The 25696-nt window shown below is 42.5% G+C and overlaps 1 protein-coding gene across 3 annotated transcripts in view; it reads left to right on the top strand.

The window, feature by feature from the left end:
* The first annotated feature begins 16034 nt into the window (after positions 1-16034).
* The window catches only part of cntn5 (contactin 5), a 103660-nt gene continuing 93998 nt past the window's right edge, over positions 16035-25696 (top strand). For all 3 annotated transcript variants that reach the window (XM_068584379.1, XM_068584380.1, XM_068584378.1), the window contains exon 1: positions 16035-16438. The gene's annotated coding sequence lies outside the window, so the exon portion shown is untranslated. The remainder of the gene's footprint in view (positions 16439-25696) is intronic.

Below are 25696 nucleotides of genomic sequence, written 5' to 3'. Positions count from 1 at the left end.
TGTCCCTGGCCGCCAAGCCTTCACTCCCCCGGCAGGGAGCTCCTCTTCCTCTCTGGAGCAGGCCGGCCACTCATCCCCATGTCTGGGTAACAAGCTGTGTGCTCAGACCCCCAGCAGCAGCCCCCCTCATCACCCCTCCCACTTCCTTCAAAAGCCCCTACTCCCCACTTTCCTGTCACACTCCTCCACCCGGAGACGCACCGTGACAGGATTACCCACAACACACTAGGCTCCGAAATATGGCAGAGTCAGATATGTGCAGACGAACACCTCCTGCCACGGCCCATCGCACATCATTTTTTTCTATTTATTTGGATTCATTAGCAGCTCAGGTTTTTTTTTTTTTTTTTTACTCTATACTTGTCTGTCATGAGCACAATTAAATGACTGCTTTTTTTCTTCTTCTTTTTATAATCTGTTTTTTTTTTCCAACCACAAAAAGCAACACCGTGAAGATTGCACACACACACACACACACACACACACACACACACATGGTTGACATTTGCAATTTTTTTGGCGAGCAGGTCTGACTTCGCTGTACAAATCTCAGGTACAAGAAGTAACAAGCCCTTGAAACAAGTGTCAGCTCCTTCATTATTCAACAACACAAAGTGACAATTGCACCTGTGTGATATGGGCTCGTCTTATCATGCAGAAGTAGTTTGATGCTAATTAGCTCAATTTCTCGCTGCAGGAGGTCTAAATAATTAAATTACTGAACTTCGTGGCTACATTCAAGGAGCGATGCCTCCAAAAGGATTCATTATTCTCTCAAATTTTAATGACCTCCTTCAGAAAGTTGTGCATTTTTATTGCATTTTAACTGCTGCATTCATTTAAGAAAAGATATAAAAACACACACACATATTTTGTGTTTTATTAATGTATTCAAAAACAGAGGTCTACAAAATGCTGTCCATGAATATTAATATTCTTTGTCCTTTAAGAAAAGAAAAAAAAGGTGGCACAGCCTTAACTGTCAAGGAAAAAAAAGGAAAGAAAGACGTTTCTCGAGGAATATTATAACACTGGGCTACATTCCTCTTTTCTTTCTTTGTTTTCTTTTTCAAGCTTCTGTTGTGCATCTAGAAACACGATGGCACGAAGCAAGGTCCCTCAAACTTCATGTTTTTCTTTTTTCTTCCGGGGTCACAGATGAGAATGGTTCAGCTCTGCTTGACGCTGCTGTTCGAATAAGATTGTCCTCCTTCGTGCCAGCGGCCGGGGTCAGCCGCCCTTGACCCTCACAAAGGTTCCATGAAGCTTCGCCGCCTCCCTCACCTCACACCTCACACTACCTCTCATCTGCCATGAATATCATTCTGCAGCATAGCAATGGTGCATTCTCATTCCATTCCCTTTCCTTTCCTTCAAGGCTCTCACAAAGTCAACCCCAATTTATTCGCCGCGGATGGACTCATCATCGCTGCCTCTCTCCCTCTGTCTCTCTCTCTCATTCTCACTCTGCATGCACGGGGATAACAGGGCCCGGCTGCCCCTTCACATGCGGCTGTTCAGGCTGTATGTCACATATCTGGACTCCGAGTCTCAGCGGCCCCTGGTCCGTCAGAGCAAATTAAAGACAGCAGATGCAATTAATAATTGAGACGATACCAAAGGGGTCCATCCCTTCTGTGTCATTCTGCATTGCCAGTCAGTTGTGGATTTTAAGTGTTGCTTCTATCAAACAATTTCCTCCGTTACCTTTATCCAGCAGTGCAGACAGTTTGGGTTGTATTTACCCGGGAGGATTTTTCCCCTCATGATACTTGCATGATATATTTTCTGTGAGCACCAGTAATGGAGTTTCATTCACCCCTATTTGGGGCAGAAGCTGAAATTTCAGAAATAAACCAGAAATAGCCGTGAAGCTGCATACCTCTAGAAGTAAGTGTTGCGTTTTTCTGCTTGTACTTTGCGTGAACTGACCCTTTTAAATGGTTTGTTTTGAGGTAAAATCCAAATGCCTCTGAATCACTTCATCTCCCGTCCACCGACAGTGTGCTTGGCATTCAAAAAAAACAAAACATGAATAGATAACAATGTGTATGTGTAGCTGTTTGTGAATAACACCAGGCGGTAACAGCGAACAACAGCATTATAAAACTCCATGGCTTTCTATGCAGACAACCAACAGAGGAACGATAAGCAAGCAGTCAGGCTGAGACATCCTTTATTCACCCTCGCATGTTTTCATCTGCTGCGTGAACCGACAGTCCGCACGGGCGGAGAGGGGATGTCAATTCTTGCCATGAAAAAAACAAAATAGAATTATTATTTTTGCCTCATGTGGAACCAAATCTCACTTCCTCCAAAATGTCGTCACGACCATTATCAGAGAACAGAAATAATGTCAAAGTAATTCTACGCTGTGAGAATTGTCATTCTTTGATAATTCAGGCCAGCAGCTGCTGCCTCTGGATTGGTTGTGTTGGCTGACTGATTCCAAAGAAGGAAGAAAAAAAAACCCCTGATCTTCCACTAGATCTTACTGTACCCGCCTCCCAGTTCGGTGAGCTTCATGTCTTACGGCTAATGAAGCTGATTCAGAGGCACCCGGGCTGCACAAATTGAGCCAAGCATCCCTTTCATTCCATCTCCTCCGAGGAACAATTGCTCTTGTTTGGGATTTATTTTGAGACTTTCTTTGTGCATAAATGCGTGACAGGACGCTCCTCTCAGACCAGCTCCTGATGTTTGCATTTCTAAAACGAAAATCTTCATTACAGAAGGATGAAAACAGCAGATCCCGGTCTTTTGTCTTCCTTTGATCCACGGCCCGATGGTTTTGCACCATGTTAAATCTAAAGAAGCTGAACGGGTCTTGTTGTGTGCAGATCCATTTCACAGGTGCAGTTCATCCCTGTCCACCGACGCAGTTGTCTCCGGGTGATGGAGAGCATGTGTCTGTGGCCAGGCGTGCTGTCGAGCGCTCCAGATCAGCCGCTGCAGGCGTGACCTTCCCTCTCTCGCTGCTTAACCTAATCAATTACGGTTCAGAACAGAAGCCAAGAGAGAAGGGAGACAGAGAGCCCACGACCTTGTCAGAGCCCTGAGGAGACTGTGAATAATTCCCTGTGAGCCCCATAAAGAAGGTTTCCATTGCAGGGTGTGGGAGGTGATAAGTAAAGGTAGACAAGAAGGAAGCAGTGGAACAATAACATGTACGGTTCAAAGGTAAGAGCATGAAGACGCTCGATAATTGGTGGGAACGACAAACCCGGATCTAGTCAAGTTCCTTGCGTCTGGTTGTGTCGAGGCAAACCACGAACGGCAGCCGACCTCCACCTGCTCCGTGAAGGTGAAAGGAAACGAGCCGATCCAGCGACGCTCTGACCAGTTTCACACTCCTAATGTTGACTAGCACGCATCCGCTCTGCTGTGAAACAAAGGTGTGAACACAAATGTGCTCTTTACAAAATGAAATGCTAATATTGGATCGTGTTTGCACATAGTTGAATGAACTCTTATCAATGTGTGATTTGTTCATTCAGGTATCATTCAGGTATCTTCAACTTATTTAGCTCAGGAGAAGAACTCTGACTTGACACATTCATGCCATGGCGGCATCCCGAGCAGGAAATTGCTGTCTGTTTTTGATTACGGTGACGTTGTTGCTGCGGCGTGAATCCCGTGACAAGTGCACTGATTATACGGTCCAGAGTGTGTGTTGGGTGTGTTTGGAGACGATCTCACATGTTCGTGTGAGGACCCAACTTATTCAACCAGTGTACGTTCAAAATGTGTACCGTGAAGTGAGATTAAGATATTCCAGATAGAACTCTGAAAGAGAAAAAAAAGTTCTTAAATCCATATGTGTTCGACAAACCATGAATCATAAAGAAATGATGAAAACCTGTTCCTGCAAGGCTTATTTCCCAGTCAACCAGCTCCACGCAGTTACATCTGGAGGCCGCCCAGTACGACCTCAGTCTGTGCTGATATTAGCATTCGGGGCTCAGGGGGGCCGTTTCAGAAGGACACATCAGTGGTTTGTGTGAAAGGAATTTGTTTGGGGATTGCGAGCAGCAACCTTTACAGTCCTTATGTTCAGCCTACACCACCCTGGTTTAACATAATCATCTGTAATGACTGCAGCGCGCTCCTTCGCAACGTTTCTGTTATTTTTTTTTCCTCTTTTGTTACAAAGCACTTTAAAAAGCAGCATAGAATTGTATGAGTTTATGTTTTACACAGCAGTTATTCATTTGAAATTGTTTCGCTGAAGGCTTGGGCGCAATGCAACTTAGAGCTATTTCAACAGCTTGTCTCTGCATGAATTCTTGTCTTTAGAGCGGCTTATTACCTTTCGCTGCTGTATTATAGCCTGGGGAGGCCAGAATGTTGAGTTTGCAACTATAAGACACGTTTCTAGAAGGTTTTCAGATCCCCCGCAGTCTAGTGGGTATTTTAAATCACCAAAGTGTCTTTTTAATAGTGCAGAGTGACACTGAATATAAAACCTGTATTCATTTATTTTCCCTCTCTCTCTTTTTATTGAGTTAGATAAACAAATTTCCCCGAAATATTTGATCTCTTATTCATTTTTCTTTTCTAAACAGGGAAAACAGCATAATAATTTTTGCCTTTTTTTTTACTCACAATTTACATGATTCAAAATGTATCTTCCCATTATTTCATTTATATATGCACTGTAACAAGTTTCTGTAGTTTTCACAGTACTATTACTGTGTGTTGGCCATATAATTACTGTAGAACTCCTTTTACATCATGTTCCTGTAGATCTGCAATGCATCTTGGTCAAAATTCATTCCCGGGTGAATCTTACTCACTGAATGTTGCCGTGGATCCCAACACAGTCATTTTGGGCATTATTTTCCTTTTTTTAACAATACACTATATTTCGTTCACCATATTTTTAACACAGACTGTCGCTGTGTGTGTTGGTGTGTTGGTGCTTGTTGGGTCAGGCTCGCTCCGTTTGATCAGAAACAGTCAAGTCAGTTATGAACATTTTATTGTTTGAAATTGCACTTTTTTCAATATTTTTTTTATTTTCATGCATTTCCTCCTTGACCTGAATATTTTATTGCTTCAAGTGCTGTAATTGCACAGTTTACTGTCAAATTACTTTAATTAAAACTAAAGTAACTCAAAGAAAGAGACACATTTAAAATGTTGTATGTTTAATAATACCATGAAAAAGTGTTGTTGCTTACAAACAAATAAAAATAAATTGTGTCAGCAAAAAACTGCTTATAGTATGCAATTATTTTACTGTATTCATTTACAGTATTAAAATGAATACAGTGATGCCTGGTACAGTAGTCTTTTGTTAGTAGATTTGTTGTACTGTGATGAAGTACAGTATTTTGTAACTACTGTAATCTTGTAAGACCTCCAACGTAAGTGTTAATTTTCCCCTGAATATTTCCTCCATACATTGTTTTAGCTTCAAGCGGTAAAGGCTAATAGAGGAGCCAGCCTAAACATTTTGGAAATGATTTGCTTTATTTGTTTCACAGAGTCTCCCAACACCTTCCATCTTGATATATTTTTTCTGTACATCTGTATTTTTCCAACCGTATTGTCTCCAAGACAAGGAGCAAGTTGTTTCCCACCGTTGCTCATAGCTCTCTTCCCACTCAGGCACCGAAAAAACACAATATTTGCCTCTTTCTCCCACCTATCTTAGATTTGCGTCAGGCTCTTTCCTTTTTGCAGTGTTTGACAGTTTGCAGCTCAGTGCGCCACGGGCAATATGTGACCTGATCTCGAGTCAGAGCTAAACTTAGGAGATTGGAGTGATAAAGTATGCATGTTCCTCTTACCAGCCTGACCTGCAGAGCTGCAAACCACAGCAAGAACATCATCAGCTACGTTCCAGTGGAAGATTGAAGCCTTCTGTCATCTCAGTGCTTTTTCAGGACCTTTCCCATGAAGCCAAAAAATAAAAAAACACAAGGTAAACCCTGCTTGTATGCCCTTGAGCCAGCAGAGTGAGCAGGACAACCTTCTGCCATATGTTAAATGATGATATCTGTAGGGTCGGACTATGAGTAACGATTCCTGTAAAGACGGCAGCGATCTTAATATTTGGTTATGTCGAAGTGTTTGAAATTACAAAAAGCTAAATAGCAACTACCTGTGAAGGAACTCTCGACCCAATGAGAGACCCCACGAGATGCACGCAAGTTTAAAAATCATAACCTCACATGAATAGTCCTCAGGAAGACAACGCATGTGCGGTGGAAGGAACTCTTAAGTCTGCTGTGGGTTCACCTGCAGTCGGTCTGGCCTCCATGCTGATTCCGGCAGCAGCGCATGCTAGCTTGTTTGTTTCTAACACATCAATCATAGTCATCTCCTAATGACTTATTCATTAACTTCTACAAAACACACATCTTGATGATGAGACTGGAAGGAGCATGTTTCTGGACACACATTTGCCGAGTCTGCAGTCAGCATTCTGTGGAATTAGAGCCACTATTAATCAATTTTAGCCCAGCTGGAACAGATCCCAGACGCATGATCCTAAGAGCAAAAGACTGAGGAATGTGTGGGTGGAGGGAAGGCCAATTCAAATACTAACGATGCCTTGTAGACCACAAATACAGCATGATAACAGCAGATGGATCGATATAGACGCTGTGGAACAATCCAATGGGAATTTGGCCGGACGTTTGCCTGAAAGATTCCCTGATGCTGGCACTCCAATTCAAACGCGTAAATAATCATTTTCGTATTTGTGATCACTGTTTGCATCACACAGATGAAAGCAGCAGTGACACGGCTGAAATGTAAGCTAAATGTGAAATGACTGGCACCGTGGGAAAGCGTTGCGCCTTGTAATTTAGTTTGAATAGCTCTGCGACGGAGATGCTGGGATCAAACACAGATTCAAAGCGTTAGCTCCAGGACACAGAGAGCCTTTCCTGATCTTCCTGCAGGGAAAAGAAGACAACATGTGTCCAGCTGTCAGGCACAGCTGCTGGCCTCTGAAGTGACGCCCTGGGTGGGTGTAGCCTGTGGGTGGCTGCAACACAACTCATGAGGTGGCCCAATCAGTAGGGCTACGGCAGTGATGCAACCCGCTAAATATCATTGTGTCCTTGGCTTGTGTGCTGCTATTATTAATCGTACACAAACGAAACACCATGGTTTCTGTATTTTCCTCTTGTGACAGAATCCATGTCATTTGGTGTGCAATAGCATGCGGCTCCAGGGAGAGTGAATGAATGCATTTGTCGGAGGCAAAAACAGCTCTATTTGAAAAAGGACAAGTGATTTCAAAGCAGCAATTATTGTCCTTGTTTGTGTGTTTTTCTACAGCCCCTAGAAGGAATTGGCCAGTTTTCTCATTGATGGCCAAGTGGAATGTTTTTTTCTTTTCTTTTTTTTTGTCTTTTTCAGGACACAAGTTTCCTTCTTCAGGCTCTTAGCACAGACACGATTTTGCATGAGCTGAGACAGCTTGAATTGTAATGCACTTGTCTTTGCAAAAAGCCTGCCTATCGCTCGACTTTGGCAATGGTTGTCGCACATCCTTTACTCCATGTGCTCGGTTTTTCATCTGCGATTTGGAACGGAGGCACAGGTGGAGCGAGCGGTGCCTTGCCGGTTGAAGAGGCTCTCTGCTGGGCTGCGTGACACACGGATAATCCAACAAGGGATCAATCATTACATAGTTACTGAGGTAATAGGAGAGCAAATATGTTTCCTGGTGGCTGTCCTTATCATTTCTGGGTCTCGCGGGGCCCCGGGAGACAGTGGAGCCAGATGGAATTGAGGTGTTGTCACCACTGAGTGAACAGGTAATGAATTACTCCGGGACAAATGGGCCGCCGCATGAGAGATGAGGAATCATCCCAGAAAGAGTAGAGACAGAGGGTGAATGTCAGCATCCACTAACATTCTTTTACCTCAACTTCATTCCTGTACAGATGTTATTTTTTTGCTACATTGACTCAGAACCATTGAATGGTTAGTGGGTGTGAATGGATAAGAAGATCCTCTGAGATGGAGACAGATACAAATATCTTCCGAAGTACTGTGGCACGGACCTAATTTCAGATGCAACCAAAGGTAGTCTGAGGAAGATTTTTCAGGACTGCTTGACATTTGATACTAAACCTTTGTAATTATAGAGTCAAGCTCCCCTCTCCGTCTTCTTTCTCAACCATTTGTTATGACATTAAAGTAATGGTATTTCTTTGGTGACAGTCATTGCTGAGGGATATGATTACGCTGTGGTAATTATGATTGTTATTTCCAATCACAGCTGAATGGAGTTGGAGTGTGTTATTTTAGCGGCGCAGACAGCACCAGAGTGACTATCTGCGCAAGATGATTCTGATGGGAGCGATTTGAGACACGAGTGTTCTGCTGGCACAAGCGCCGACAAATGCATTCTGTATTTCCGCAGGGAAGCAGCAGACAATCTCACATTCTCTGCAGGTGGATCTAGCGGACGCTGAGGCAGCTGGATGACTTCGACAACACTTCAGTGAGGACAGAGAGCCATGGAGCACAGAGTGCAGTGTGACCACAACCTAAACATAGACATGTGTGTCGTGTTCTTTGACTCTGTGGCACGTGTACAACACGGTATGTTACCATCTTTTAAACATTTCAAAAATTAAAATTGATTTGGCATCAAGTCTCTGACTACCTTTCTGTTTTTGGTCTCTACCAACTCCTGAAAGGAAACCTTTGGCTTTAGCTAAACGTTAACTGAACTCGTTAACTGCGTTTGTCTGCTTGATGTAAATTTTGTTTAACGAAAACACATTTTTAATTCTATTCAGAATTTAATTCAAGACTAACTTTGTAACAAAAAAAAAACACATAAAGGAGTTAGCACGGTGGGGCTAAGAAGAACAGAAATACCGAGTGTGTGTTTGCCGGTTTGTCTTGGTAGTTTTTTTTTTGTCCGAAAATGCAGAAAACTGCTGAAGCAAAAGCACTTTGCGGCTCTATGAAAGGTCAGCCACACTGCCTTGATTGAAACATTTCTTACTCAAAATACAACATGCCTCGAGGCCTGTATATATATAATTTAAAACATTTACCAATTATTATGTCCAAAAATAAATATGCATAAACCCTACCTCCCAAGTCTTAGCAATTATAAGACTTTTAAAAGATTGATTCAAGTCATTTTATGCCGTATTCCTAAATGTATGAATGCAATGCCTATCAAGACATTATAAGGAACCTTCCTGATCAGTGTGGTGAGCGGTTCAGGTTGGATGTTCATCTTACTGTATTCATTCAGTTTCCAGTCCAGGGTTCCAGCCATTTCTTCGAGGTAATGATCCATACACCCTTGCTCAAATAATGCATTATGCATTGGTTATGTTACATTCTGCATTGTAAGTATTGGCACAGAATATATCCATGCTCTGTTGCAATGGATCAAAACTGGCGGTCAAGAAATACTGGCTGTACCCTACTAATGAAAACATAGTGTCCTTTACTTTTTAAGTACACACACACGCTTTAAATAGACTTTAAATCTTTCATCCCCAGAGAGACTCCATGAAGCCACTCGCATAGGCACTACACAGCAGATGTTGGCGTTACCAATAATGAAAAGAATCAGTCTACCAACCAAATTATAATTTACCACCTCTATCTTTCCAGCATCTGCTGAGCAATAAATATAAATTGCTTAAATTTGCTAAGCATGTTAATGCAACTCCCCATCTGTACTAGTATACCTTTATGCTTTGCTGACGTTTTTTATGGCCGCAGACTGTAAAAACCCGGCAGATGCAAGACTCACACTCAGCAAATAAAGCACACTTTACTGAAAAATATCATATATTTCACCAGAAGCGTATAATACATAAACACACATTGCCTGAGATTGCACCAAAAGCACATGCCAGCTTCCCTCGTTTGAGTCAGAAGCGTGTGCTGCTGTCTGTGCAGCAGCGAGGTGGAGAGCAGTGTAGCACAACGCAACTCTCAGGGTGTGTAATGAAGATAAATTAAGACGTTTTGTTCGTGGATAGTGCTGCGTTCGCTCCAACGCTGAGAATTGCCATCTCCTTAGCCTTTTCTTGGGAAATTAGGATTCAGTCAGCTGCAACATCACACACCACCTCGCAAAACCACAGATGTCAGATACTTGCGTCGTAAGAAGTGTGAAAGTGTTCAATCCCACTCCGACAGAGGAAGAGACAGACTTGACTGAAGGAAGATTATGTTAAGAACAGGTTCTGCCAAGCGCTATGATGGATCAGACAGGTGTTCCAGGCACGCTGTTGATTCCATGTCAGACACAGCGAGGTGTGCTCATAGGACGGGCTGCTGTCAGGACAGCTAGTTTGGATGTATATGCATCTTAATTATGAAGGAGAACAATAAAAACAGTACCACTGGTGCATCTGCTAAAAAAAAACAATACAAGTCCACCAATCAGCCAGCTTCACGAGCGTGCCTCCCTAAAATTGAAATAATGGGTTGTGTTGGGGTCAAGGAGGAAATGTGTTTTTCACAGATTCCTCCCTTCTGCCAGCAGCCCACAAATTTACCCGCCAGTGTTATCGAGTTCGGCTCACAGCTCGGAAAGTCCTGCATCCTTCCTGTGAAACTCATCATGTTAACGCTTGACATGGGTTGTCAGGCCCTAATTTCTAAAGATGCTCTCTAATTATACAGTCTGCGACTGCTGTGTTCTCGCCAGCACTAAACGTGTTATCATTTTCTGCAGGAAACTTTTTTTGAAGCTTTCCATTTTGTTTTTGCTATCGTCCATTTTTTTTTTTACCATCGTCCTGTAGTTATTTTTAACGTGGAAATGATGTGTTACAGGTTAGAGTTTCTGGACTTCAAGTGAAGAAAACAAAAACATTATATCAGACAATGGTAAGGAATACAATAGTGTAACGTCAGCGCGGGGGCTTTGGGAAGGCTGACTAAATTTGTCCTGTATCGTCTACCATTGCTTGTCTGCCATGTAGCCTGTTACCTATATTTAAAGGGGTTGTGTTGAGCCCGATGCGACAACATTGAACTGCAAAGTAGTTGTAGCGGAAAAGTGTATACAGCGCATTCAGATTTAGTTAATTATGATAACTGCTTCTCTTTTGTTCCTAATATTTTATGCTCTTAGGTATTAGTGTCACAATGACAGCCTGCAGTATACTCCCGACAATACCAACGTTGGTGTGTTCTCACAGGCGGTGGACTTTGAAGTGTGAGCAGCCATGCCACTTTGTTCCTGTTGCCTGGTAAACAAATGCATTAAGGGGGCTTTTATCATGTGGCTTTAGGGGGCATGTTTCTGGTTTATCTTCAGTTTAATTACTCCCTCCTTATCTTATTTGCACCTTAGGTAGGTGAACCAGCAAGATGGATCATCTGCAGAAAACCCACTCTGGTCCCTAAATGTGCAAAGACTGTTGTTGTGTTTTTCCCCTTCACATCCATCACAAACAGTGTTGGAGACAGAGCAGGCTGTGGTTGGGGCTCATCATCAGTATGTTGACTGTGATATCTGCCTTTTTGCAGACAATGTAAGCCTTCTCTGCTGAATGGATGCAACTGCATTAGACATACAGATTAGACAGTATATCCACTGTGTTGAAACAATAACACTGTCTGAACTGTTTACTGCCACATAGTCTGAATGTGCAAGACAAACCGGAAACACCATATCCTTTGAATCTAAAACATTCTTCAGCACTTGGAGGCAGAGCCTAAAACTACTAAGCTCGAGGCGGCAGACATGAGATATTATATTCCTGTCCTCTGAAATATATTTCACTGGGCATACTGTAAGCAAAGCTCTCCAAGCAGTGTCAATGCCAAGAGGCAAAGCTGTAAAAATGACCCTAAAGATATCGCTTTAAAAAAAGATGGCATCGAAGAGCTGATAAGAGCTACAAGCACTGGAAGGGATCAATCGTGCAATAGGAAGAGCACTCAGTCATGGGTACTGTTTAATTAATGATGGGGGTCGAGATAGGCTGTTCGCTCCGTATTGTCAGTCAGATACTCGCAGCAGAGGCTGGCAATATGAGCTTTGTAACTGATACATGAAACAGAAGGAACTAATCCATACTCTCCAGTCTAGTACCATTAATGTTTTCCTCAGAGGGATGCTGCATGACACACACTCACTTACTTCATTTCCTGTGGAAGCAGAAGATCCGCAATTAATAAATACATATCAATAAATTAAGGGAAGAGTTTTGGTGCAGCTTTAGGTTGTGGGACAAACAACCACACTGAGTGTGTACCTTTTTATTTTGTCCCCCGTTGTTTGATTTTATTGGCAGAAAATATTCTCAGCCGACATGACTCTATTGTAATATGAAGTTACTGTACAGACAAGTACTCCAACAGTATAATAATATTAAAAACATATATCTCCCATGTTATCTATTCTATTTCAATTCAGTTTTTGTTCATCTTCATTTATCAGAAACGTGTGCTTCATCTTTTTCTTTCCTGTTTATTTCTATAATATTGCCCATTGTTCCTCCGTTATAGTTTCAAAATGAAGATAGAATTGACTAAGAGTATTCCCTCCTCCCTCCCAAGATAGCTTTCAAAACAAACAAATAACTCATCATAGGCTCCAAATGAAGGTGGAAGAACAAACGATAAACAAAAATGTGACCCTTAAAAAAACTACCATTTTTAAGCTTAATGAGGCGGCAAATTGGCCTATTGATTGGTGAAGCCTGTACGGATCAACAGCCAATTGTGACCATCAACGGACATGTGTCCTGTCAAATCCTTGGGCGTGACAATAAACCTCCTCCTCAGACTATTGGAAGAAGTCCGTTTGTGGTGAACAGTTAAATTGTCAAAGACAATTTGACAGGAAACGAAGACACGACAACTGAAGCAAGGTCACACAATGTCAGTGCCATCCAGTGGTTACAGTATGTAACTTCTTATCTATCTATTTAAAGCGCTTTATTTCGAACAACTTGATGGTCACCATTTTTTTTTTACTGAAAGTATCATACAGGTATATATTAGGGAAGAATAATTATGATATTGTGTGTTGGACTCTTGGGCACGACCGCTTTTTTTTTTGGCAATATATGTGTTAAGGTGAAGTTGATGCCCAATTAAAAAATAACAGAATAACTGTTTCTGTGGCTGCAGGGCAGCGGCTGGTGTTAGGCGATACACTCAGCTGTGTTATCACTCATGTCCCTACGGCTAGTGAAAACTAAGGAGTCATCAGGTTGTCAATGGCAGTATAAAGGAGGCAATAAAAGGTGTTTTGAGAAAGCGTTCGTCTGAAAACTTGGGAACTTGAGCGTTTGTTAAGTTTTCATCCAGTTTGGTGCAGCAGAATTTGAGATTAGCCACGCACAACATTGAGGTGGGAATTCTATGATAATGAATTCATTATTTTCATTATATTAATCAAGCCAGCATCCCTGCAGCTATTGTACCATACTGTAACGTCTGGTCAATACTATAAAAACAAAGTAACGAAACCAACACAAGAAGCCTACTAACAGAAAGAAGATGGCATGTTAACAACTATTCTGCATAGACCTAGGAAATTGTAGTTGTATTGTAAAACAAAATCTGCACTAAAATAATTTAAAAATATATATTTAACTTCACTTAATCAAAGTCAAACGTTGCAGATATACTCTTAACACATAGTGCTATTTACTCTTAACACATAGTGCTATTTACTCTTAACACATAGTGCTATTTACTCTTAACACATAGTGCTATTTACTCTTAACACATAGTGCTATTTACTGTTAACACATAGTGCTATTTTACAGTCGAAATATATGTATACTACAAAATGGCGCCGCAGATGGCAGCCTCAGTGTGTTGGTGCTCATTGTTTTTCGTTGTTTTCGTCTTAAACTCTGTTTTCTGCTGCGATACCCGGGCCTCCTTCACCAGACATGAGCTCATGAACATCAGAGGAACAACTCCTGCGGACCTAATTCCAACTTTTTTAACTTCCGTGGAACTTCTGGACATTCTTGTCAAAGGTGCGCTCACCTTAACGCATGCACTGAAACGCCGTAGGAGAGGGAACACGCCCGAGAGTCCGGGCAACGCACCCAGCACGTGAAGCTGGGGAAACACGTCTGTGGCTTCAGGACCACCAGCACCGGTTCCCCCCAAGGCTGCGTTCTTTCTCCTCTGCTCTTCTCGCTGTACACAAACAGCTGCACCTCCAGTCACCAGTCTGTCAAGCTCCTGAAGTTTGCGGACGACACCACCCTCATCGGACTGATCTCTGGTGGGGATGAGTCTGCCTACAGGTGGGAGACTGACCATCTGGAGACCTGGTGCAGCCAGAACAACCTGGAGCTCAACGCTCTGAAGACAGTGGAGATGGTTGTGGACTTCAGGAAGAGCGCAGCCCCACCCGCCCCTCTCACCCTGCATAACTCCCCCGTCGACGCTGTGGAGTCCTTCCGCTTCCTGGGATCCATCATCACCCAGGACCTCAAGTGGGAGCTGAACATCAGCTCCATCACTAAGAAGGCCCAGCAGAGGATGTTCTTCCTGCGGCAGCTGAAGAAATTCAACCTGCCAATGTCAATGATGGTGCACTTCTACACCGCCATCATTGAGTCCATCCTCTGCTCCTCCATCACCGTCTGGCACGCTGCAGCCACTGCCAAGGACAAGCTGCAGCGCATCATCCGCTGTGCCGAGAGGGTGATTGGCTGCAATCTGAGGTCCCTCAAGGACTTGTTTGCTTCCAGGACCTTGAAGCGGGCAGGGAAGATTGCTGCCGACCCCTCTCACCCTGGACACAAACCTTTTGAGTCCCTTCCCTCTGGCTGGAGGCTGAGGTCCATCAGGACCAAGACCTCCCACCACACAAACAGTTTTTACCCAGCAGCAGTCGGGCTCATCAACAGAGCCCGGGTCCCCCACTGACTGACTCTGTCTCCTCCAGGACCTTCTCTTCTCTCCCTTCTCTCCCTTCTCTCCCCTGCACATCTGTCCACACCGCACATTCAAAGTCACTCGACACTTTACTCATCACCTGTCACTTTCAACATTCATTATCTCATTCCGTGCACTTTACTTTAACTTTACCTTTACTCTTATTATTGTTATTATTATTGATCCTTATCCCTTTATTTCTGTTTTTTAATTGCATCGCTAATTATTTACTGCATATTTACTGCACTTTACTTATTTACTTACTTATCACTTGTTCTTATCCAAATGTTATTTTATACTTTCTCTTGTGTAGTTAAATGTTCTTTGTTGTTGCTGCTCTGGTTGTTGTTGTTGTTGTTGTTGTTGTGTTGTGATGCACCTTCCGCCAGGACAAATTCCTCGTTTGTATTAACTCATGTGGCAATAAAAAAGATTCTGATTCTGAAAAAAGTGACAATATGCAGGACTAAAAAGGGGAAATACATCCTAGAAGTTTTTCTTTTCAGGAAGTTTCTTTTTTCTTTTCTGTGTTCTATCATCAACCAATAAACCAGTAACACGTATACTGCTATATGAACATCATAACTGGTCTCACAGGTGTTTTCTGTGTATTATACCTTTTGAAATGATTCAAATAGCCCTTGTGGTTGAGGAGACGTTAGCTGCAAAAGCTAACATCAGTGCTAATTTATAAGTTAAAGTTTAGTTGATGTTACCTACACAACTTCCATAAATAATAACAAAGGTGAACAAAAAAGGGGGAAATATAGCTACACAAAGGGAGACTTATGTGCACATCTTCCATCAAGCTCCCTTAATTGGTTCCATTGCCAAATTAGTTTGCACCTTGTTTGGAGATTTAAGGAAACTCCGCCACTTTTATGAGACAGCACAGGTAAAGTTATTGTCTGAATTGTTTTTAACCCTTTTATTAAATCAACTTCACCTTTTCCCAATCACATAATGGCAACAATCTGCAAATACACAAAGAAAAGGTCACTTGGATAAGCCCAATGTTACGCAGTGGCTGAGACGGATGCGATGCCACTCCTTGTAACAAACTGCCCCCCCCCCCCCCCCGCCGCCCCGCACACTCCCCCACGCCGCCCCCCCTCCTCCACACGGCAGTGAGATGGGATGCTGCGCTGCAGAGAGCCTCAGCCGGCTGCAGCGGTGGAGGCTGACAGAGAGGAGACCAAACCAAAGCTCCGTCCACCACGACGCACAGCGCCAGCAGAAAGCTCCTTGAAGTGGAGGAAAAAACAGGTTTCTTTCCGCTCGAGGGGGACAGAGACGGACACCGAGAGAAACACTATCAATTTCCCTGCTATTTCATATAACATTTTTTGCCCGAGGATGTACTGTTTACGCTGGAGCGCGATATAGACGAGGACCCGGACCGTGGCATTCTTACTACCGCTGCCATTCCTCTGTTTGGGTCGGAGAGAGAAGGAGGAGAGGAGGAGGAGGAGGAGGAGGGACAGACACCACGGCGGTCACCACGAATAGGCTCACCTGGGAGAGAACCGGGAGAAGGAGAGGCGAGGGAAGACTTCATTACCTCCGCGTGAGTAAAGTGCTTCACTTTGGTGTAACCAATTGTTTTTTTCTTCTTCTTTTTTGGCTCATGGTGTGCTGTATCCACGCACGCAGCTGTGTGAGAGATAGTGCACGCAGGTTGATTAGAGAGCAAGAGACAAGTTCCGCTGACAATGCCGGTGATTAATCGTAATAATGCCACCTGGACGGGGCTGAGTAGTTCTGAATGGCGCCATTGAGCCGGATAATCAGACTTAAGTTATTGCGCTTTTGACTGGCAGCCTCCTGACAATAACTTCTCCGTTTTTCGTAAAGAGTGCTTTGACGTCTAATTGAGGCGCGCCAGCAAAGGAGCTGTTGGGACAAAAAGTGTTGTTCATTTCTGCTTTTTCATTATATGTTTTCGCATTGGGTTGAAGGGGGTTGGAGGTCAAATTAAAGATGTTCTACACTGAAGCGCCTTCAGCGCCCCAAAAGAGAGACTCTGACATGTGCGTACACTGAAGTGGGTGTGGGGTCCCTTTCTGCTGCCTTTGGTGGGAGCTGGAAAGGCATCCGTGGACATATTTTGTGAAATAGTAGAGCTTTTCTGCAAGGGCAGAGGCAGAGCTCTCTTTTTCTTTTTGTTTTGGGGGGAAGTTCATCTGTAGGTTAGCAGGGTTGGAGGCGGCGTCTAACACGCCACTTACCACACAAGTAGACCCACCGGAATTATCTGATCAGAGATATGAACCCCCCTCCGCCCCCCCACCAAAAAATAAAATGTTGCAGCGTCGCGCCAGTTGCATGTTTACTACAATGTTATCATCGGGCTGTGCCGGTGACAGCCGGGTGGTGCATTTTTGCTCGGAGGCTCACAGACTCTCCTTTGATCTTATTGATTTGGCTTCCTCTTTTTTCCTCCAGGATGGGAGCTGCGTTTGGGATGATGCACACAAGGAGCAAGGGGGGTATTACTGAGCCATTATTCAATTAGGCATATATATATATATATATATATATATATTTATTTTTTTTCCCCCTTGAAAGTTTGTCTGACTTTCTTTTCAATGACAGCAATTAGCCAAGTAGTGGCAGAAAGAATAAAGTCTGCCAGGAGGGAAACACAACCATTAAAAAGCATGTCTGCTGTCAGTAAATCCCCCTTGCTGCTCTGGCGTCTCTGCATTTTTAATTTTTAATGTGGGTCCGTTTAGACACTCCAAGAAACAACATTGTGCTATTTTAAGGCCAGTCTCTAATTTACAGTCACTTAAGTGTGTCACAGCAACATTCAAGACTTCGAAAGATTTAAAACACCAACCTTTTGGACCAGTTTCTGCATCTAAAAATACAGAAGTTAATTTGTGCCTTCTTCAGTCACTCCAAAAAATGTGACACAAACAACAGGTGTGAACTCTGCTGATTAAAGCGTCACAGATGTACACAGCGTCAGAAAACATGACAGAGGTGCAAAAAAATCTTTGACAAAAGGTGTCGGTGCTCTGACCCGCCACGTTGAGCAACACAGCGTGGGCATGTATGTGTATGAGAAAAGAAGCACATTTCCATCCACATCCTTTTGAAGCACTGTGAGTTGCGCACACCTATCCTCACCTGTGATGGCAAATACACCGTACTGTAGTTGTACCATATCGTCTGCAACATTGATACAATCAATTTTGCTACGTTGTAAATTTTCACCAAATCAGCAGAATCATCTGGCTTCTTGTTTTCTTTCAGACATTTATCTCACTGACTTTTTGTAAGTTTTTTTTTTACTGACACCTTTACAGATAATATCCCCCCCCCAAAAAAACTAAATGCTAAATGTCTGTTCAATTATAGAGCAATATCTACATCTTTGAATCTTACCTAAACAACTGTAAATCAGTGTTCGGGGCATGTAACCTGCGTCACGGTCTAATGCTGCCATGGTTTCCTGTTAGTGTTCTACAGTGCGTCATCCATTAAGACTTAATGATGGGAGTCTAACTTGAAGGCATGCTTGTGACTTTCAATTGGGCTATAATTTGCCATAATGTTAATTTAGATATATATTTCAGGAGACCTAATGTGCTTAAACGGCTTTCATATGAGTCCACTCCACTGCTTAGTTCAATTTCCAAAAAAAAGGTTCATCTTACCCAGAGTCGTACAGTAAAAGTCGCCAGACACAGTCCTAATCAAAAGGTGCTTCACCTGCACATAAGGGGAGTGGATGGAGGGAATTAACAGCTGTGCCTGTTTCACTTAGCACAAATCAGACTTCCTGCCTTTCCTTATAGGATGTTAATCAGTTATTGGCTCACAACACATGCTTTTAAATGTTTGTGAATACGCTTGGAGAGGGTCGGGGGGGGGAGGGGTGCAAGTGAAAGATGAATGCAAATCAGTAGATTGGCTAACCTTGATGGAAATTGAATACGTCTTGAAGTTACAGCTGTCTCATCTTCTTAAATGAAACCGTTGTTGACATGGTCCAACGGACTTGGATTTAAGGTATAGCTAATTGAAAATGACAACTCCGCCGAAGACAAGCCTTTCAAGACCCTTGGGACACTTGAGAAAAAAAACAAATGCATACCAGCAGTGACAAGAAAGAGGCCAGGGATAGAAACTGTCTTACCAAGACAATGGCACCCAAGGGAGTCCCATTTTCACAGACAAATATGAGACTAATAAGAAGAAAATAGACAAGAATGCCTTGCAGATAACACTTCGTACCAAACACGTCTCCGCTGTCTGTTTTCCATACAGTGTTAGTGCGTATATTCAAATTCAGTTGATGTGGTATCACAGCACACAGGGCTTATCAAGAGCACAGAGTCAGTAAGCGCACCGTGTTTACACCTCTAAGGTGACACAACAGTGAAGATAGGAAGTGTTGGGAAATTGCTGGACATCCTAAAATCTCTAAACAACATATTTCTTCTCCCCCTCTGTGTCCAGAGAATGCAAGGGTGTAATTTTGCACTCAAAACACAACAGTGACTAAGAGTGGTGGTCCTGGGCATCTTCCCCTGGTGAGATTTGAGATAACACACATTTGTCAGATTAAAGACATTCTTTTTTTAAAAATGTGGGTTATCTTGACGGTGGCCAACTCATCTTTGGCTGCCTTGCTATCCAGCACTCTCTTTGTAGCAGAGGCCCGCTGGTCGTGCAGAGTCTGGAAGACAAATGTCCCTCAGGACTCATCTGACAACTTAATTTATATAATTGCTTGGAAGCATCTGCGTCAGAAAGACTGACTTTCTGCACCCTTCTCCACTTGTCACCGTTATGAATGACTCAGATTTGACATCCAATAAGTCGAGCAGACATCTCAAATCACGCCGGTGTTGTCAGACTGAAGCACGTGTGAACTCCAAAGGAAGCACCATTAATTTGATTACAGTGTGGCACCCTTCAACAAAGTTTCATTCACATCATCTTGCATTTTGGTTCGTGCTCTGATCTGGTGATGCAGCTAGTAGATTGGATAATAAATCCCTGCACAATGGCAACTGGGTGCCTATGTCAAGCAGTGATCCAATAGAGAGACAAAGTCCCTCTTCGCCGTCTAGTGGACCACTACGAGAAATAATGTTTGAAATGAGGGAAGAATTCCACAAATGATGTGAGTCAGTTCTCTCTCTGAAGCTACGACGCCAGCGTGTGTCGTGTACAAGGATGTGCTCACTATCATCGGGTCCTGGTCATTCTTTTGCTTCCCAGCTAATGAAAAGAGTCGCTGGATGAAACCGGGTTGGCTCGCGTTACGTTTGTGCGTGGAACATTGCTGAGTTAGCGCGCAAGCTAGCTAGCGAGCCAAGGCAACGGCCGTGTTGGTGATGCAAACTGTTCAAGACGAGCGATGCCGTTCACTGAGCCGTTTCACACCAAACTAATAGTACCACCACAAACCTATGAGAGGCAAAAACTTTTAGCTTTTACATTGACAAACAACCCGTGTATAATTCATGGCCTCATTCAAACAAGATTTTTTTTTGTCTTTCACCATGGAATACTGTACTTTTCTTTTCCAAATCAAGGTCCAATGGGGGACAGCAGAAGGGGCGGGACTTTGTCTCTTTATTAAGATGTGACAGCACCAACATGTGGCACCTCTCCCTTCCTTCAGTCACTGATCAAAATGGCTGCAATATCTTTTTTGGGTTAGCTAATACGACCCACAGCCGCGGGTTGGTTAATTGTGCAGTCCCTTCATTTGTTTGTCTTTGTGCTGTCGTCATTGTGTTAACCTTGAGCACGTCGTCTGCAGATACCTGCTGTGCAACCAGCTTAAATTGCTGGTTGTGAGAATGTTAATTGATTATTAATTGCTAGTATGGAACGAGGCAGTGTCGTTTTGAGTGGTATTTGAAAAGCACACGCGCTCACACCACTGATTGAAAATATCCGGCCCTATTTGTTAATATTTGTCAGTTATTGCGACAACATAGCAAACCTTTCGCCTGTGATGTCACAATCTGTACAGTAGCACCATTTACACAAAAGGATTTCTACTTCAGGCCCATTACTCATGTGCTGAAATAGGTGGTGGTGGAAGATTTGATGTGCCTTTGGAAGTAGTTTGTCAGCGAAGTGAACACCAAGTATTTGTGGAGATGGTATGGAGAGAGAGTAGTGATGATGGTGATGGTGGGGAATAGCCTGAGGATGGAGTGTTTTTCAGGAGGCAGCTCCTGATTTTATGTGACAGTAAAGGGCCTTATCTTCCAGGGCCACGATGAAGCACAACACTCTTTGATTTTTTATCTTGCTGAGCGTCTAACAATCTCATGCTCTAGACAGATTAGTGAGATGAAGGTGTACAAAAAAATAAAAAAGTGGTTTCAGGGTAGTAAAATGCAGGGTCTAAGGCTATATCTGCATCACGCTGATAGTACAAAATGAAAGATTAGTTGAAATTACTAATGTACTTTTCACCTTCAGGTTTAAGAAAGTCAAAAAATATGATTTGTCTTTGGGCACGATTTGATTATTTCTGTACAAGTCAACAATTCTGTGTGTGGCAGAGAGTAAATAGGAGAACAAGGGGACAACATGCAAGGTCCATGCACGACCTTTAGTTTAACTAAGCAGTCAGCCTATTCAATAATCAGTTTGTTTGGTGTTTTCTTTCCAGAGGGAAAGCATGAGAGAGCATGTGACTCTTTGCGTACATATATTTCTCTTTCTCATCACGTCAGACAGGGCATTGATCCCCTAAAGAATGATTTAAGAGGAGTTTTTTTCTTCCCGCGCTTAAAATTCATTGAAGCCCAAACCTTTCTTAACAAGTCTTTCTCCATTTCTGTGGCGTCTTCATAAGTCAGACCTCCAAAGACACGAAGAGTAACTCGGGGCCCGGCATACGCAGCGTCGACAGAAACCAAAGGCTCAAGAAATCAATAAAATTTCATGGAACATTTTCTATTATACCTGATTATGTATAATTACCTTTTTACATTCTGATCTTTAACCCTAATGAAAACGTCTCCTGGCCCTGTTGGTTAACAATCCTCTTTGTCTCCTCATTAATGTGCCGTTGCCTCTCAGCAGCTTCTTGTAAAAGCAAGTCCTAAAACAATGCTTCACGACCTCGCAGATTATGTTTTCAATAATTAATTGGATCTGAAATCCTGTGTCGCATGCATTATTTATTTGTTTTTATTTGGATTTTCACTTTCACCTTCAGCAACACAAGTTTATTTTGTGTGATGTTCCTGTTAGATTCTCAGCGTGGAAGCATCACATAAGAACCATTTAGTTTTGCTCATGTGACAGATGGTTAACATACTCTTAACAATTATTTCTTTTCTCCAATGTTTTGTCGAACACACACACGCACACACAACAATTAAAAAAAAGGTCAAAATGTTGTTTAGTCGTATTAGAAGCATTTTGGTCACAACCTTCTTATTACCCACAAACTCATGAGGCAGATGCGTCCCAGTGGGTGTCTTTTTGAGAAGAAAGGAGGTGTGCTGCACATTAACAGGAGGCGGAGTGTTTTAGGGTCACCTTTCCCTCAGTACAGTAAGTCATGCATCCCGCAGGCTCGTGATGAGCTGCTCCTGTGCGTTCCACTCCCGTGCCCCTTTCCTCCCGAGAGATGAAACGTGTGCGGTGGGATCTGTCAGGACACAACTAACTGGGTTGCTCGTGCTGGTGCGGCACCTCGCCGTCTCATGACACACTATTTATTCTACCTAAGTGAGGAGAGATGCCGAATCATTCCCTCAATGTCGTTCTGTGATACTATGACGTCAATGCAATCATGCGAGTGGATAACGATTGATGTTCAGTGATTTCTCGTTTTTCACCAGCGAACTTCTGACGACATTTACAAATGTGGACCCGATACATAAACTGTACATTGACCAACTTAATGTGAACGGGAAATATCAACCAAATAACTGTGTCATATTCTACAGGAACACATCAGTAGGTAGAAGGCGTGCTCTTACAAATGCTGGACTTATAACTGGCAAAATGTCCTTCAGATAGCAAGATGAACGGATTAATTAGGCTTTGAGATGAGACGGCAGCCCTGCTGCATTTTACAGGAAATAAAAGGGACACAGACACACTCTATGAAGCAGGTTTTTTTTACAACTGTTGTGTGGGAATTGCTGAATGTTTGGTTTTACACTGTGTCTTTGTCAGCTGTCAGCTTGCTACGGGCGGCCGTCGTGATCCTGAACAAAAACCGAATAGTGTTAATGGAAAAACATTGGTTAGCGTTGTGATGGCATTTCGCCGATTTTAGATTATTTTTTTGACTAATTTCCTGGTAGCTCTGCAATTATTTCAGTGTGCATAGTCATGTATCCTCGGTGGACATTTGAATTCACGAGTCAAAGTTCAACCTTCCCTGGAATGTCAATCCAAATGATTAGCTTGGAATAAAACAGTAAGATAAGCAAAAGGCTGAGAGGCTACTGAATTGTCTCATTTCCCTGCAGCCCGATAGATCAATACATGTAATAGTTAACATAATGGGAGATTAATGAGAGATGTGACAGCAATACTGACTTAGCAGGTGTTTAGCTTAAACTAGAGGAATGCCGCCTCACACTGTCGAAATAACAGAAATCATTCGGGCCACAGCTTGTTGAAAAACAACAACAAAAGAATGCATCTGTAACATTATTCAACTGACTTCTCACTTTTCATTCTCATGTGAGCGTTTGATAAGAAGCTTTCAATCGGTCAACAACTGGAGGTTTGTAATTAATTTAGCTGCTTAAAACATCTGCTGCCAGACGGGTACAGTGGTCCGGAACAGACGCACATGTATCCTCTGTATCTATAGTTAATTTAATCAGTTTCTTTCAAAGGGAGAACATTTAAGAAGAGCTCTCACACGGTTTATGTACCCTTCTCTTTTATTTTGCACAACTTAATCTATTCATCAGTTGTGGTTTTAGCAGAACTTAATTTTTTTTTCAACAAAAATAATAATTTTTGCATTTAAAAAGGAAACACTGGCACCTAAAAACTCAGAGAGTAAACTTAATGACATAGTCATAGAAACATTTTGAGAAATCTGTCATGTTTCCACATACTGAGACTTATCCGGTGGTCTCATGTTCCATTTCCAACTAACCTTTTTTAAATATAATGTGTAGACCTAACCTAAAGTTGTTTTTGTTTGGTTTATAACATTTGTTATAAACCAAACAAAGTTATTGCTGAAATTCAATCCTATTGACCGCTCCAGGCGCCATAACTGCACAAATAGTACAGCAACAACTCTCAACAGAGTGAGTCATTGACTCTGGGAAAAACGATGGGATTCATTATTATTCTTTTTACCACTTTCCCGATTGGGCAAGTGAGTTGCGAGATTTAGTAGCGTCTTCGGTAAGAACTAGCTGCGCCCACGGAAGTGGCATTTTACTTGCCCCGAGCAATCAAGCAATCCTTATTGTTGATCCTTGGAGAAAAAGCTGGACAGTCCAGATTTAAGTCTTGAGAGGCCGCTGCATTTCTGTTAAAGGTGCTCCATGGAGTTGTCTTGTTAACACAAAGTTATGTTTACATTCAGTGTGTCTGTATCCTTGAGGCCTAACAAACGTGCCAAGTTCATGTCCTTCCTCATAAAATATAGGCCATTATACTTTTTTAATTTGAAATTAAGACTCGGTACAAACATTGCAATGCAGTCGATGGCAAATTACAAGCCAAACTAAAGACCGTGTGTTGCTCTACACGCTGTCTTCATGGACATTTTGACTAAGCTGCTAAACACAAGATGGGAGAGCATTTCTATTTCCCCGCAATGGCTCTTAACATGGCGACAACTGAGCCACTGGCTCGCTGCTAACAGTGCTAACAGAGACAACAGGACTATTTGCCTGAGGTGGGTGGATAGTACGCTTCCGCAACATATTTCAAGTATAAAGAGAGGAATCATCACACAAAGAAGTGTTTGTTTTTGATGAATTGAAGGCTTCATTTTTCTCTGGGTGACTGTCCTGTTTTAGGTGATTTAAAATGAGCTGTTGTGTTGTAAATACAACCCGAAAAAGAGTTCAATTCAAGCCATGTTGATTATATTGTCTCTTTCATCTCACCTAATCGCCCTAATGTTTTGGTCGAATGCTTTTTGTAATCTTTGGCGAGGCAAGGGAAGTTTATTTAGCACAGTTCAGCAACAAGGAAATTCAAAGTGCTTTACTAAAACATAAAAAGCATTGAGACAAAGGGCAAAAGAAAGACACCACTGAACAACATTCAAATACAAGTAACAGTTATTAAAGAGCAAAGAGAATAGGACACTCACACAAGCTCATATAGAATGTGACAAATCCAGACAAAAGTTAGTGCAGTGTGAGATATGGATAATTATTTGATTTGATCAGAGGCAGTGGAAAAACGGAAAATTCATGAGCCTTGATTTAAATGAACTGAGAGTTGCAGATAATCTGAAGTTTAGTGGGTGTTTTTGGTGAAGACAAACTGAAGGCTGCTCCTCCATGGTTAGTTCTGACTCTGCGGGGAGAAAGCTGACCCGAGAGGTCAGACGGAGAAGATCAGAAATGTCTTTTGGCCCAAAAGCATGCTTTTTAAAATAGTGTAACCCACAATGTTATGAACCAAGTGCAGTGTTTTTAAAGCAATTCTTTGACAGAAAGGAAGCCAGTGCAAAGACTTCAGACTGGAGTGGTCTGAGAGGAATCAGGCAGCAGCGTTCTGAATCAGCTGCCGCTGTCTAATCGATGTGCTTGGGAGACCTGCAAGGACACAGTTACAGTGGTCGAGTCCACTGACAATGGACGGACGAAGCCGTTTAGTGGGCTGACTTTGTAAT

The sequence above is a fragment of the Clinocottus analis genome, unplaced genomic scaffold (genome assembly GCF_023055335.1).
Source record: "Clinocottus analis isolate CAN_PGR_092001 unplaced genomic scaffold, fCliAna1.0.p SCAF_2, whole genome shotgun sequence".
Lineage (NCBI taxonomy): Eukaryota > Metazoa > Chordata > Actinopteri > Perciformes > Cottidae > Clinocottus > Clinocottus analis.
Note: the sequence above shows the minus strand (reverse complement) of the source record. Positions and strands in the feature narration are given on the sequence as shown.